The following is a 13587-nucleotide window of genomic DNA, read 5'->3' as shown; positions in this document are numbered from 1 at the left end:
TCCTCATATTCACTTAAGAATAATTATGGAAGTAAGCGATTCTTTCAAGTTTTCCGGAGTACCCGAAGATGCATTATGACTGAAGCTGTTCCGATATTCGCTAAGGGATAGAGCTCATGCCTGGTTGAACTTATTGCCATTGAACTCTATTTCTACATGGCAAGAGTTAGCCGAGAGATTCCTCATGAAGTATTTCCCGCTAAGCAAGAATGCCAAGTTGAGGAATGAGATCACTGCCTTCCAACAAATGGATGATGAGTCCCTGTATGGGGCATAGGAAAGGTACAAAGAGTTATTATGAAAGTACCATCATTATGGAATCCCACATTGCATTTAACTTGAGACATTTTATAATGGTCTCAATGCTCACACGAGGATGGTTGTGGACGCCTCTGCTAATGGTGCTCTCCTTTCTAAGTCTTATAATGAGGCTTACGAAATTATTGAGAGGATTGCCAGCAATAATTATCAATGGCCAACCAATCGAGTAGCGTCAGGAAGACGAGTCATTGGAATACATGAACTGGATGCTCTCACTTCACTCGCATCTCAGGTATCTTCAGTATTCTCAATGCTTAAGAATCTTACCACTAATGGGTCTAACAGTTTTGCAGCCCAACCACCTAACCAATTTGAGAATATATCCTGTGTGTATTGTGGGGAAGGACATTTATTTGAAGAATGTCCATCAAACCCCGAATCCGTATATTACATGGGTAACCAAAACCAAAATCAAGGGAGGCAAAGACTGCAATCCAAGTTTTATAACTCATCGTGGCGAAATCACTCGAATTTTTCCTAGAGTAACCAATGGGCTGGAGCCAGTAACACTTACGCCCAACCTAGACCAACTCAGCCGCCTAGTTTCCTCCAACAAGTTTAGAAACCAACCCAAGCGGAACCATCCAATAGCTTAGAGAATCTATTGAAGGCATACATGGCGAAAAATGACGCACTCTAAGGAATTTGGAGAATCAAGTGGGCCAGCTTGCTACTGAACTCAGGAACCGACCATAAGGTGCTCTACCTAGTGACATGGAGAATCTGAGAAATCTGGGGAAGGAACATTGTAAAACGTTGACATTGAGGAGCGGAAAGACAGTAGAGCCCAGCACTGTCGAAGTTGAAAAGGAGCTAGCTGACGCTCAAGATTCAGAAGAAGTTCAACCAAGTGTTGAAATTCCAGTTTCACCAGAACCAGAATCTTTAAAACCCGACAAAGTAACCTCAAGACCAGCTAATTCTGATCAACTAACAACATTGTTAGATACAGAATTGTCACCAAAGACGAATCAACCAGAATCAGTCATAGTAATGAAACCACCACCACCCTACCCTCAAAGGCTTCAGAAACAAAAGCAGGAGATTCAATTCAAGAAGTTCCTTGACGTACTCAAGCAACTTGACTTCAACATCCCGTTGGTTGAAGCACTTTAGCAAATACCAAACCATGTCAAGTTCATGAAAGATATCTTGTCTAAGAAACGAAGACTTGGAGAATTTGAGACGGTAGCTCTGAAAAAGGAATGCAGTGCATATCTTCAAGACAAACTACCCCCTAAATTGAAGGATCCTGGATGTTTTACCATACTGTGCAACATTGGAGCAACATATTGTGGTAAGGCATTATGTGACTTAGGTGCAAGTATCGACTTGATGCCTATGTCAATATTTAGGAAGTCAGGGATAAGAGAAGTTAGGCTAACTATAGCTACGCTTCAACTAGCATATCGATCCTTAGTATATCCAGAAGAAAAAATCGAGGACGTATTGGTACGTGTAGATAAGTTTATCTTTCTTGCTGACTTTGTAATTCTAGATTTTGAAGCAGACAAAGAAGTACCAATCATCCTAAGAAGGCCGTTCCTAGCAACTGGAATGACCCTTATTGATGTGCAGAAGGGCGAACTCACTGAGATTATTCATATTAAAATTAAAGGCTAGATACTTTTTGGTCTCGCGAACACCTTTTGTGTTCATTCTAAAACTCAAGAAATCGTCTATATAGAGACAAATAATTACATCGTACCTATTGTAGGCCATTTTGCCTGAGACCCAAAACCCAAATACAACCCAACAAAATTAAACCTAACACCCAAGACCCAACAATTCTTTTACAACAAAACAACCCAACAGACCCTAGCCCAGCATCAAGAGTCAAACTAGGGTTTTAGAAAAGCTGAAACCCTAGCGCCTCCATCGTCACATCAGTAGGGCAAGTGGTGCGTCTGCCCTCTGCCACCGACCCACCCACCGCCACTTGCCACATCAAGTACCTGTAAAGCAACCAAAGCAGTGGCAGAAAGAGTAAAAAGAAATAAAAAAGAAAATGAATACTTTTTGTATTTTGGGGGGAATCGGTTTAAAAATCGATCTTTACATCTGTAAAAGGGGGATTTGACAAAAAGGAGGAACATTTTTGAGAAATAAAAAAGAAAAATCGTTTTTAAAGGTGATTTGCTTCTATTAATTTTTTTATTTTTTTCGCTCTTATTTTTTATTTTCTTTTCTTATTTCGAAACAACAAACGAAGAAAGAAGGCGTTTTTACCTCTGTTTGCTGTCACCAGAGGGGTACATGGGGCCAAGGGAGTCTGTTGGAAGGAAAAGGAAACTTTTTGACTTCCCGTTGTAGTATCGGTCGGTCATTACGTTCTTGTACCGATGGTCAATCAAGCAAGGCGATGAGTGGAAGTAGAGAGAGAAAGAGGGTTTTTTGGGATTTTTGTAAAGAGGGAGGAAAAAATGATATTTTGTTGAAAAATTTTGGCTTAAATAGCTTTGTGAAACAACGTCGTTTAACCTAGGCCCTAAACGCCCCAAAACGGCATCGTTCTCCCCCCAGGATCCACGCGTCGACCTGACCTGGCCAGGGGATCCGTGGGTTTTGAGCGTTGGGTTATTTACCATTTTAGCCCCTCCACTTCTTCGATATTTTGCAATTAAGTTTCTTTGGTCTTTTTAAATTGTACCCCATAATTTATTTCGAGTTCAATTTAGTCCCTATTCGAACGACGCCGTTTTAGGGAAGAAGGGAAAATTGTCCTTTCAGTCCCTCTGTTATTCGTGCATTCAGAATAGCCCCTCCCCTTTAATTTATTTTTGATTTGACCCCAAATTTTGTTTTTAATTCAATTTAGTCCTTTTCTTTATTATTTTGGTTGTTTTCTCATTGAAATTAATCAATCTAAAACTATTATTATGATTTTTAATTATTATTATTTACTCATTTCTTCCTTTTTAATCTTAAATTTTGTTATATACATTATATATATATACGTTTCTACAATATATATATACACATTTTTCTAATATATATACATACATTTTTAAAGTTATTATAAATATATTTTTATATTTTATTTTTCAATACATACGCATACCTATATCTATATCTCGTATTTTAATACATATAGATATACATATACATACTTATATATATTTTCCATATTTCGTAATTCTAAAATATATACATGCATATATTATTCTTATTTCTATAATTTTGTGTATATACACATGCATTTACATATTTTTTAATTCCTTTATCGTTTCGTTGTTTCATGTGATGTTTGCTATTTTACCTATGTGCCCGTTTTATTTAACTCGTTTATTTACTATTTGTTTCACATTAATTAATTCGTCTCTGTATTTATCTTTTATTTCCTTGCGCTCGTGCTATTCATGTTTGCATCATCGTATTTATCATTGCTTTGTCATGCATACCAATGATATAATCTATTTTCGCATTTTTATTACGACTTCGTGCTTTATTTCACTCGATACATCAAAATTTGTTTTAAATAAATAACATTTCGTATTTTGAAATTCAGAAAAGTCATATCCTAACTTACGGGGTTTTGATTTTCCCGATAAATCTAAATATACAGATCTTTTCAAGTAAATTTTTTACGGTATCTGGATTTAACAAAAGATCATGTTCTAACTTACGAGACGTGATTTCTTTTCTAAACCCAAGCTAATCGAATATCTCTGAAATATGTAAAATTTTCGATATTCATTCTTGTATTGGGAATTTTAGACATTGTGTCCTAACTTACGGGACGTAATTCTCTTTCTCGATTAACGTAAAAATATGCCTCTGTCTCAAAAATTTTCACAAAGGATCGTATTTTTTAAAACTCTTCAAAAATTTCAATCTTCGATGTTAGACACTAATTAATCAACTAGGTACCAATTTTGGGCGTTACGAGGGTGCTAATCCTTCCTCGTACGTAACCGACTCCCGAACCCGTTTTTTAAATTTTGTAGACCAAAATCGTTGTTTTGATAAAATTAAATCGGTTATCAAAAACAACCATTTTTTGAGGTGTCCCGATCACACCCCATAAAAAAGGATTGGTGGCGACTCCCATACCAGTTTTCATTTTTTAAAATCCAAGTCGATCCCGTTTTATCAAAAAAATGGTGTCAACAGCTTGACGATTCCACTGGGGATCCAAAATAAGTTAGTCAAGCCTCGAGTTGATTAGTTTTTATCTTTTGTCGAAAATTAAAATTTGATTTGAATATATGATCCTTTTGTTGCATTTCATTTCGTCTTATTTCAATTTTTTATCATTGTGATTTGATTGCTGTGGTAGTTTAAGTTTGGTATACTGCTGCATTGTATTGCATGATTGGTTGATCTTACCATTTTAAGTGGGAGTGAGAAACAATTCCTTCGTTAGGTTTTCACATTCGTATAGGATAGTGGATCACTTTCGGGATACATCCGTACCTATGTCTTCGTGAGATTTTCATCTCTGTATAGCCATAGGAAAATGTATTCCCTTGAACTGAACTCATTCCATATGAGCCTATAATGGGTGAGGATCGAGGAATTTGCCGGTTTGGGTACCTTTTCCCTAGAAGCCAAACCGCATGTAGTGAACCCTAAGAACTCACCCTAGGTAGAACTACACCCAAGCCTTATTAGATACCCGAATATGTGCTTTATTCTTGGATTATCTTGGATTGTATATTTATGCCTGATACTAACTTTCTGTGTTTTTCTTTGAATGCATGACATTTCAATTACATGACATTTCATCATAAAAGGCGTTAGTTCATATTCGGTTGCTATATAGAAAGCTTGCAAGAGTTGAAAGAAATTTGGGGTTAGTGGAATGATGAGGTTAGGCATCTATTCTATTCTAATTACAGGGATTTGTCGTATCTGCTAGATATGAAGGTAGACAAGCATCTTTTTCGGGCTCTCGTACAATTTTGGAACCTTGCCTATAGTTGTTTCACATTCGGGAAGATTGATTTAGTGCCTACGATAGAAAAATATATGGCTTTACTTTGGTGTTCGAAGATTCAAGTCGATAGAGCTTACTCAAGAGCTGTAAATGTACCGTTCTTTTTAAAGAAGTTGATGAACATAACCGGGATGAGTGAGCAGTGGGTTGCAGCCCATATCAAGCAATAAGGGGAGAACAAATGCATTCCTTGGAAGAATCTAAAAGATATAATTTTAGCACACCCAGATACGAAGAAGAGGGTAGATGTCCTTGCTTTGCGTATATATGGCCTAGTTGTCTTCCCCAAGGCTTTGGGACACGTAGATGAGGCAGCCACTGATTTGTTTGATCGGCTCGACAGGGGGGCTACACCAGTCCCAGTGATTTTGGCAGAAACATTCAGGTCGCTAAATGCCTGTCGGAGAGTGAGTAAAGGTAGATTTATCGGATGTGCGCAACTTTTACTTGCCTGGTTCCATAGTCACTTCTGGAAGGTCGATAAGGTCTCATATTAGGTCTTCTCCAAAAATTATTCGCCATTGAAAGAGATAGTAGCTACACTGAGGAGGGATGACATCTCGGAAGAGAAGTGGATGGCAATTCTTCAGAATCTGCATGAAGAGAACGTCGAATGGAGATCCTTGTGGTTGCTTCCGGATGAGATTTTGTATCGATGCGGCGATTTTGACTGGGTTCCTCTACTTGTAATTTGAGGAGCTGTTAGTTATGCCTCACTGCTAGTGCTTAGGCAGTATGGGTAAAGGCAATTTATACCCGCAACTCATGGACTAGTCGAGTGTGAATTCTCATACAAAGGTGATGGTTACAAAAAGGAGATTCGGGAAATGTCCAATGCATGGAACCAGACTCGTCGGATGAAGAGATTAGCCGTGGGTCCAATGAAAACTCTTGAGTATAATGACTGGTGGGTTAGAAGAATCAATGATAACATCCCTAAGCCAAGTCACGAAAACAATAAGTTGATAGAGGAACATTTACGAGTTGTCCCTTCTAAATTAGAAATCATAAAGCAAGATTTTGAAAGGAGAAATGCAGAATTAGAAAAGAAGATGGAGCAAATGGAAGAAGAAAAGGTGAACTTGAGATTAGACGCGGATGTTTAGAAACTTGAGGCAGAAAGATTAAGAGAAGGAAAAACTAAGGCCGAAGAAGATTTAGATAGCTTGTAGACCGATTACAAGAAGCTTCGCTTATCGATAAGAACTACCAGGTTGGGAAAAACTTTGGAGCAGTGGCGTGAAGAGATTCAAGAAGAAAATAACAAGGTCAATAGTTGGGAAAGGAAGTTCCAAGAGGTCCAGACACGAAATAAGGCTCTAAAGAAGAGTTTCTCAGAAAACCAAAAGGAAAAAGGTGAACTAAGAGAATAGAGTGACTGAGTTAGAAGGATCTCTCCATCGGTTTCGAAATCAGAATTTTGTGATGGAATTGAGAGCAAGCTTAGGTAAAATTGAGGAAATGAAAGAAAGAATAGGAGAGTTTGAAATGGCATTGCAAAATTATGAGATCCGGATCGAATATCTGGAAGCTAACGAAGACCGTCAGAATGAGCAACTTCACTACTTTCAGAACCAAGTTAGAAATAGAGATCATATTATGGGAGAAGCGATAGTTCAAATCCGAGAGGTAGCTAATCACCTACAGACTTTGGCAGTGTAAGCCGATACGCTGATCGTGAAGTATGAATTGGAATCAGATCGGGGACAAGAGTTGGCCTCATTACTTAAGAAGATTAGAGTTCTGAGCATTAGGGTTAAGCCTTATCTGTAATCCATCTTATGTAAAGAAGTTTGTTTTCTGGTAAAGTTTTCAAAATGAAATAAAATTAGAGTTGACGCTTTTTTACATTCATTTCATGCATTTCATCGCATCATATGCATTCACTACCAAAAGAGCCTAATTGATTAAAATTATTTTAGTTAATTTGAAAACCAACCTACTAACCAAACACCCTTACAATACCCGAGCAAAGTCAATAAACATGGACCAAAGATTTGAAAGACTTGAACAACTCCAAAGGGAGAGGTAGGACCAACTACTACTGCAAGAGCGGTTAGCTAAGGTCCAACAAAATATGATGGACAATAAAAATGAAGTTCTGTGAAAGAGTTAAAAAAAAGAAGAAGAAACGTTCACATCAATGACATACATGAAGACAACAGAAGGGGACCTTGTTAGATACCTACCCTTATAAACTTGGGAGTGTTCTAAATAATCGGACTGTAGAAGAAATTTTTGTAGTATTTAGAGTTTACTTAGAGTAATGTTCAGAACACACTTGTTGCTTTTAGCCTAGAGGCAATAAGAACTTCTTTGTGAAATAGGCTCATGTCTGAACGTCATTATTTTAATACATCTTTGCGATCATTTTTAAGCCAATATTCTTTCATCCTTTACGAATAATTATTTTTGATTCTTTCATTCCTTTGGATTTTCTTCAAAATAATTCTGTCATTCATTCATAGCCATATTGTACATTCATACATTCTTTTGCATCTACAATAGGTCCCTGGATATCAACGACATGAGTGACGCTGCTATAGACTCAGAATCTCCTTTTGAGCGAGACATGTGTTTAGAGGGATCTCATGACTTTGAAGATGACATAGATTGTAGCCTATCTTCAGACTTATTGAGGATGGTAGAACAAGATGGAACATAGATCCTACCCTACAAATAATCAATGGAATCCATAACTTCTCCCTATGTGGGGCATGAAGGTCATTGGGTCGATCTCGCCAGAATATTCTGGCGGTCATCGATTTATCTTCATGGGTAGAAGCCGTTTCATATACTAATGTCACAAAGTCGACAATCAGCAAATTCTTGAAAGAATTCATACGTCGGTATGGAATGCTAAAAAAGGATCATATCTGACAATGCACTAAATTTGAAAAATAGCACAATATCAAATATTTGCAGTCTGTTCAAGATTAACACCATGTCGTCCCAAAGTGAACAGTGTAGTGGAAAAACCTCTACCGGGGCAATGACTTTCTCTTGGGCTTATTGCAAATTTACCCATTGAAGACAAGATTTTTTCTCTCTAAGTTTTTTTAATCTAATCCCGATTAAAGAGGAATGATCAAAGTTATCTATCATGGTCAAATGTGCCAAAAGCAAATGATGCGAACTCACAAAAAAAAGTTCGCTCTAGAGGATTCCATGAGAGGGACCTAGTATTGAAGAAGATCCTTCCCATACAAAAAAGAACTTTATAAGAAAGTGGATGCCAAACTGGGAAGGATCTTATGTGGAAGGCCTTATCTGGAAAAATGTTGATTTTGATCTGAAGGGATAACAAGGATATGCCTAATCCTATGAGTTTAGATTCAATAAAAAATATATTTAAAAAAAGAAGAAGAAAAGAAAAGAAAAAGAAGAAAAAAAAGAAGAAAAAGAAAAAGGAGAGGCTAAGGTGAAAACCTGTAAAGGGCGCCTTGAGACCAAAGGGGATTTAAGTTGAAAACCCGAAAAAGGTAGCTCAAATTTTGATTAGAATGGGACATGAGGTGATCAGAACAACTCAAATTTTGATCAGATTGGGGCATGTGGTGATCTTGATATACCTGAATTAACAGGAAAGGGTAGGCGACATCTTGAGACATCGACAAAGTACTGTAGATCTCCTAAACACATGTCAAACTCAGAATGGTCTTCAGAAAGTTAGTACGGAGAAGTTTAAGATGCGATATCTGGGGCAGCTAGTCTTCATACTATTTATATTGAATTTGCCATTCTTGGAATACTTCATTCTCTTTCAAGATATGTGTTCTCAATCAATTCCTTTGTTATTCTTACTCTCTTTGATAATTTATCCGTTTCGAGTCATGCTCCCAAATCAATCCTATTTTATCCATCGTTATGATCTTTTGCAAGCATGTTGCATTGAAATAATATTTAATGGACTAATAATACTTTCACAAGGGAAGTTTTGCATATCACTCTAGAAGTTTCTAAACAATATAGGAACCTAAAACAGGACTATTGTTTAGAATACACCAAGTTTAAATGTTGAAATGTCTAAGAAGGAAAAGTCTTAATTAAGACTATCCTTTTAGATTTTGTTGTCCAAACATTGATTGAACAAATTGATAAGATGTCGTGTTGGTGACAAAGCTTCAATGAACAAAAATGTAATGATGATCGAGTGATAAGAAGAGGATTTCTCGGAGAAGAAAATTGTACAATTGTGCATAAACATTTGGTACGACACCTTGGGAATGGTGTAAGGCCAAAGCGGTTCAGATCCTGTATCTTTGAATTGCAGTAGGAGAACAGTGGGAGGAGGATGGTTCAAATTTTATGTCCCAAAATTACAAGTGGATTGAACCTTGAAGAGTACAGTGGATTGGACCTTGAAGATTATGGTGGGGGCAATCCGGTTAAGTAAGATATGAACATTACCAACCGGACAAGATAGCATTCTGACGTGTTGGCAATGAAGCCTTATTGAGTAATGAGCAATAACAACTCAAACATTGAGGGATCATTTTCATGACATTTTGCATTCATGCAATCACATTTAGTTAGGAGATTTTGATTCCTTCCCATCATAATATTCTAATCACTAGGCATAAATAGGCTCATGAAATGGATTTTACAGGTTATTTTCCCTAGAATAGATCGGTGAAACCACAAACCCTATACCACTGAAGTTGTAGTGGAATGGATTGAAGAAGATTGTAGATCTTGTCTTCCTATACTGGCAGCAAGGTAAATTGAAAACACAAGCCTTATCTTCCTGAGCAGCAGAGGAGTAGGTTGAAGATTGTAGATCTTGTCTTCCTATACTGGCAGTGAAGTAGATAAAAAACACCAGCCTTATCTCCCTGAGCAGCAGTGGAGTAGGTTGAAGATTGTAGATCTTATCTTCCTATACTAGTAGTGAAGTAGATAGAAAACACCAGCCTTATCTCCCTGAGCAGCAGTGGAATAAGTTGAAGATTGTAGATCTTGTCTTCCTATACTGGCAGTGAAACAGATCGAAAACACCAGCCTTATCTCCCTGAGCAACAGTGGAGTAGGTTAAAGATGGTAGATCTTGTCTTCCTGTACTGACAGTGAAGCAGATCGAAAACACTAGCCTTATCTCCTTAAGCAGCAGTAGAGTAGGTTGAAAATTGTAGATATTGTCTCCCTAAGCAGTAGTGGAGCAGATCAAATACGGTGAATCTTATCTTCCCAAGGTAGTAGGGAAGCAGATTTAAGCCACCAGTCTTATCTCCCTGAGCTGCAGTGGAGTAGGTTGAAGATTGTAGATCATGTCTCCCTAAGTAGTAGTGGAACAGATCGAAGATAGCGAATCTTATTTCCTTGGCTTTGCAGTGGAGCAGATTAAAGCTAAAGGTAGTGAATCTTGTTTCCTTGGCATTGTAGTGGAATACATTAAAGCTCAAGTGGAGCGAATTAAAGCTGAAGGCAGCGAATCCTATTTCCTTGGCATTACAGTGGAACAGATTAAAGCTAAAGGTAGTGAATCTTGTTTCCTTGGCATTGCAGCGGAATAGATTAAAGCTGAAGGTAGCGAATCTTATCTCCTTGACATTAAAGACTGAAGACAACGAATCTTGTTTTCGATTGAAGACAGGCTACAAATCTTATCTCCTGAAGTTGTAGTGGAGCAGATTAAAGCCACAAACCTTATCTCCCTAAAGTTGCAGTGGAGTAGGTTGAAGATACCAATCTTATCTCCCTGAAGTTGTAGTGGAGCATATGAAAGCTATTAATCCTATCTCCCAGAAGTTGCAGTGGAGCGGATTAAAACGATGAATCCTATACCTCTGATGTTGTAGTAGATCAGATTAAGTCTATCATAACAAGTCTTATCTCCCTAAATTTGTAGTAGAGTAGACTGCAGATAGTGAATCTTATCACATCAAACCTTATCTCCCTGAAGTTGTAGTGGAGAAGATTGAAGATACCAATCTTATCTCCCTGAAGTTGTAGTGGAGTAAATTGAAGCTATTAATCCTATCTCCCTGAAGTTGTAGTGGAGCGGATTAAAAAGATGAATCCTATACCTCTGACGTTGCAGTAGGCTGGATTAAGTCTACCATAACAAGTCTTATCTCCCTAAAGTTGTAGTGGAGCAGACTGTAGATAGTGGATCTTATCATATCAAACCTTATCTCCCTGAAATTGCAGTGGAACAGACTGAGGATAACAAACCTTATCTCCCTGAAGTCGCAGTGGAGTAAGTTGAATATACCAATCTTATCTCCCTAAAGTTGTAGTGGTGCAGATTGAAGCTATTAATCCTATCTCCATGAAGTTGCAGTGGAGTGGATTAAAATGATGAATCCTATACCTCTGATGTTGCAGTAGGTCTGATTAAGTCTATCATAACAAGTCTTATCTCCCTAAAGTTGTAGTGGAGCAGACTGTAGATAGTGGATCTTATCATATCAAACGTTATCTCCCTAAAGTTGCAGTGGAGAAGGTTGAAGATACCAATCTTATCTCCCTGAAGTTGTAGTGGAGTAGATTAAAGCTATTAATCCTATCTCCCTGAAGTTGTAGTGGAGTAGATTAAAGCTATTAATCCTATCTCCCTGAAGTTGCAGTGGAGCGGATTAAAACGATGAATCTTATACCTCTGACGTTACAGTAGGCCAGATTAAGTCTATCATAACAAGTCTTATCTTCCTAAAGTTGTAGTGGAGCATACTGTAGATAGTGGATCTTATCATATCAAACCTTATCTCTCTGAAATTGCAGTGGAACAGACTGAAGATAACAAACCTTATCTCCCTGAAGTCATAGTGGAGCAAGTTGAAGATACCAATCTTATCTCCCTGAAGTTGTAGTGGTACAGATTAAAGTTATTAATCCTATCTCCCTGAAGTTGCAGTGGAGCAGATTAAAATGATGAATCCTATATCTCTAACGTTGAAGTAGGTCTGATTAAGTATATCATAACAAGTCTTATCTCCCTAAAGTTATAGTGGAGCAGACTGTAGATAGCGGATCTTATCATATCAAACCTTATCTCCCTGAAGTCGTAGTGGAGTAGGTTGAAGCAACAAGTCTTATCTCCCTGACGTTGTAGTAGAGCAGACTAAAACCACGAATCTCGTCCTCTTGAAGTTGCAACAGAGTGGATTGAAGCTACAAGCCGTATCTCTCTGAAGTGCAGCAGAGAGGATCAAAGTAACAAGACAGTGGACTGAAACGAAGCTACTTGAAAAGGGAAGCACCAAAAGAAATCAAGACTCGGTGAGACCGGGCAAAATTGGCCCTTTCAAAGTCTTTGTTTCATTCCCGTTACACGACAATGAGCAACGAGGTGTAGTTGTTGTAGGCCATTTTGCCCGGGGCCCAAAACCCAAATACAACCCAACAAAATTAAACCCAACACCCAAGACCCAACAATTCTTTTACAACAAAACAACCCAACAGACCCTAGACCAGTGTCAAGAGTTAAAATAGGGTTTCAGAAAAGCTGAAACCCTAGTGCCGGCATCGTCACATCAGCAGGGAAAGTGGTGTGTCTGCCCTCTGCCACCAACCCACCCACCACCAAAGGCCACCACCACGTACCTGCAAAGCAACCAAAGCAGTGACAGAAAGAGTAGAAAGAAATAAAAAAGAAAATGAATACTTTTTTTTATTTTGGGAGGAAATCGGTTTAAAAACCGATCTTTACATCTGTAAAAGGGGGATTTGAAAAAAAAGAGGAATATTTTTGAGAAATAAAAAAGAGAAATCGTTTTTAAAGGTGATTTGCTTCTATTAATTTTTTTTATTTTTTTCGCTCTTATTTTTTATTTTATTTTCTTATTTCGAAACAACAAACAAAGAAATAAGACATTTTTACCTCTGCTCGCCGTCGCCAGAGGGGTACGTGGGGCCAAGAGAGTACGTCAGAAGGAAAAAGGAAACTTTTCGGCTTCCCACTGTCGTATACGGCGGCGATGGCCAGATTTTGGGCATTGCCCAGAGTGGAAGTAGAGACAGAGAGGGTTTTCTGGGACTTTTGTAAACAGGGAGGAAAAAATGAAATTTTGTTGAAATTTTTTTACTTAAATAGCCTTGTGAAATGACGTCGTTTCACCTAGGACCCAAACGCCACAAAACGGCATCGTTTTGCCCCCAAGATCTGCGCGTTGACCCGACCCGACCAGGGGATCCGTACGTTTTGAGCGTTGGGTTATTTACCGTTTTAGCCCCTCCGCTTATTCGATATTTTGCAATCAAGTTTCTTTGGTCTTTTTAAATTGTACCCTATAATTTATTTCAAGTTCAGTTTAGTCCTTATTTGAACGACGCCGTTTTAGGGGAGAAGGGAAAATTGTCCTTTCAGTCCCTCTATGTTATTCGCG

The 13587-nt window shown here is 38.0% G+C and overlaps 1 non-coding gene across 1 annotated transcript; it reads right to left on the bottom strand.

Annotated features, from left to right (window-relative positions):
- Positions 1 to 214: 214 nt before the first annotated feature.
- LOC128036409 (small nucleolar RNA R71) lies at positions 215 to 321 on the bottom strand. Its single transcript, XR_008193206.1, has one exon. It is a non-coding gene; the product is annotated as a small nucleolar RNA R71 (small nucleolar RNA).
- Positions 322 to 13587: the final 13266 nt, after the last annotated feature.

Source organism: Gossypium raimondii, chromosome 13 (assembly GCF_025698545.1).
Source record: "Gossypium raimondii isolate GPD5lz chromosome 13, ASM2569854v1, whole genome shotgun sequence".
Taxonomy (NCBI): domain Eukaryota; kingdom Viridiplantae; phylum Streptophyta; class Magnoliopsida; order Malvales; family Malvaceae; genus Gossypium; species Gossypium raimondii.
Note: the sequence above shows the minus strand (reverse complement) of the source record. Positions and strands in the feature narration are given on the sequence as shown.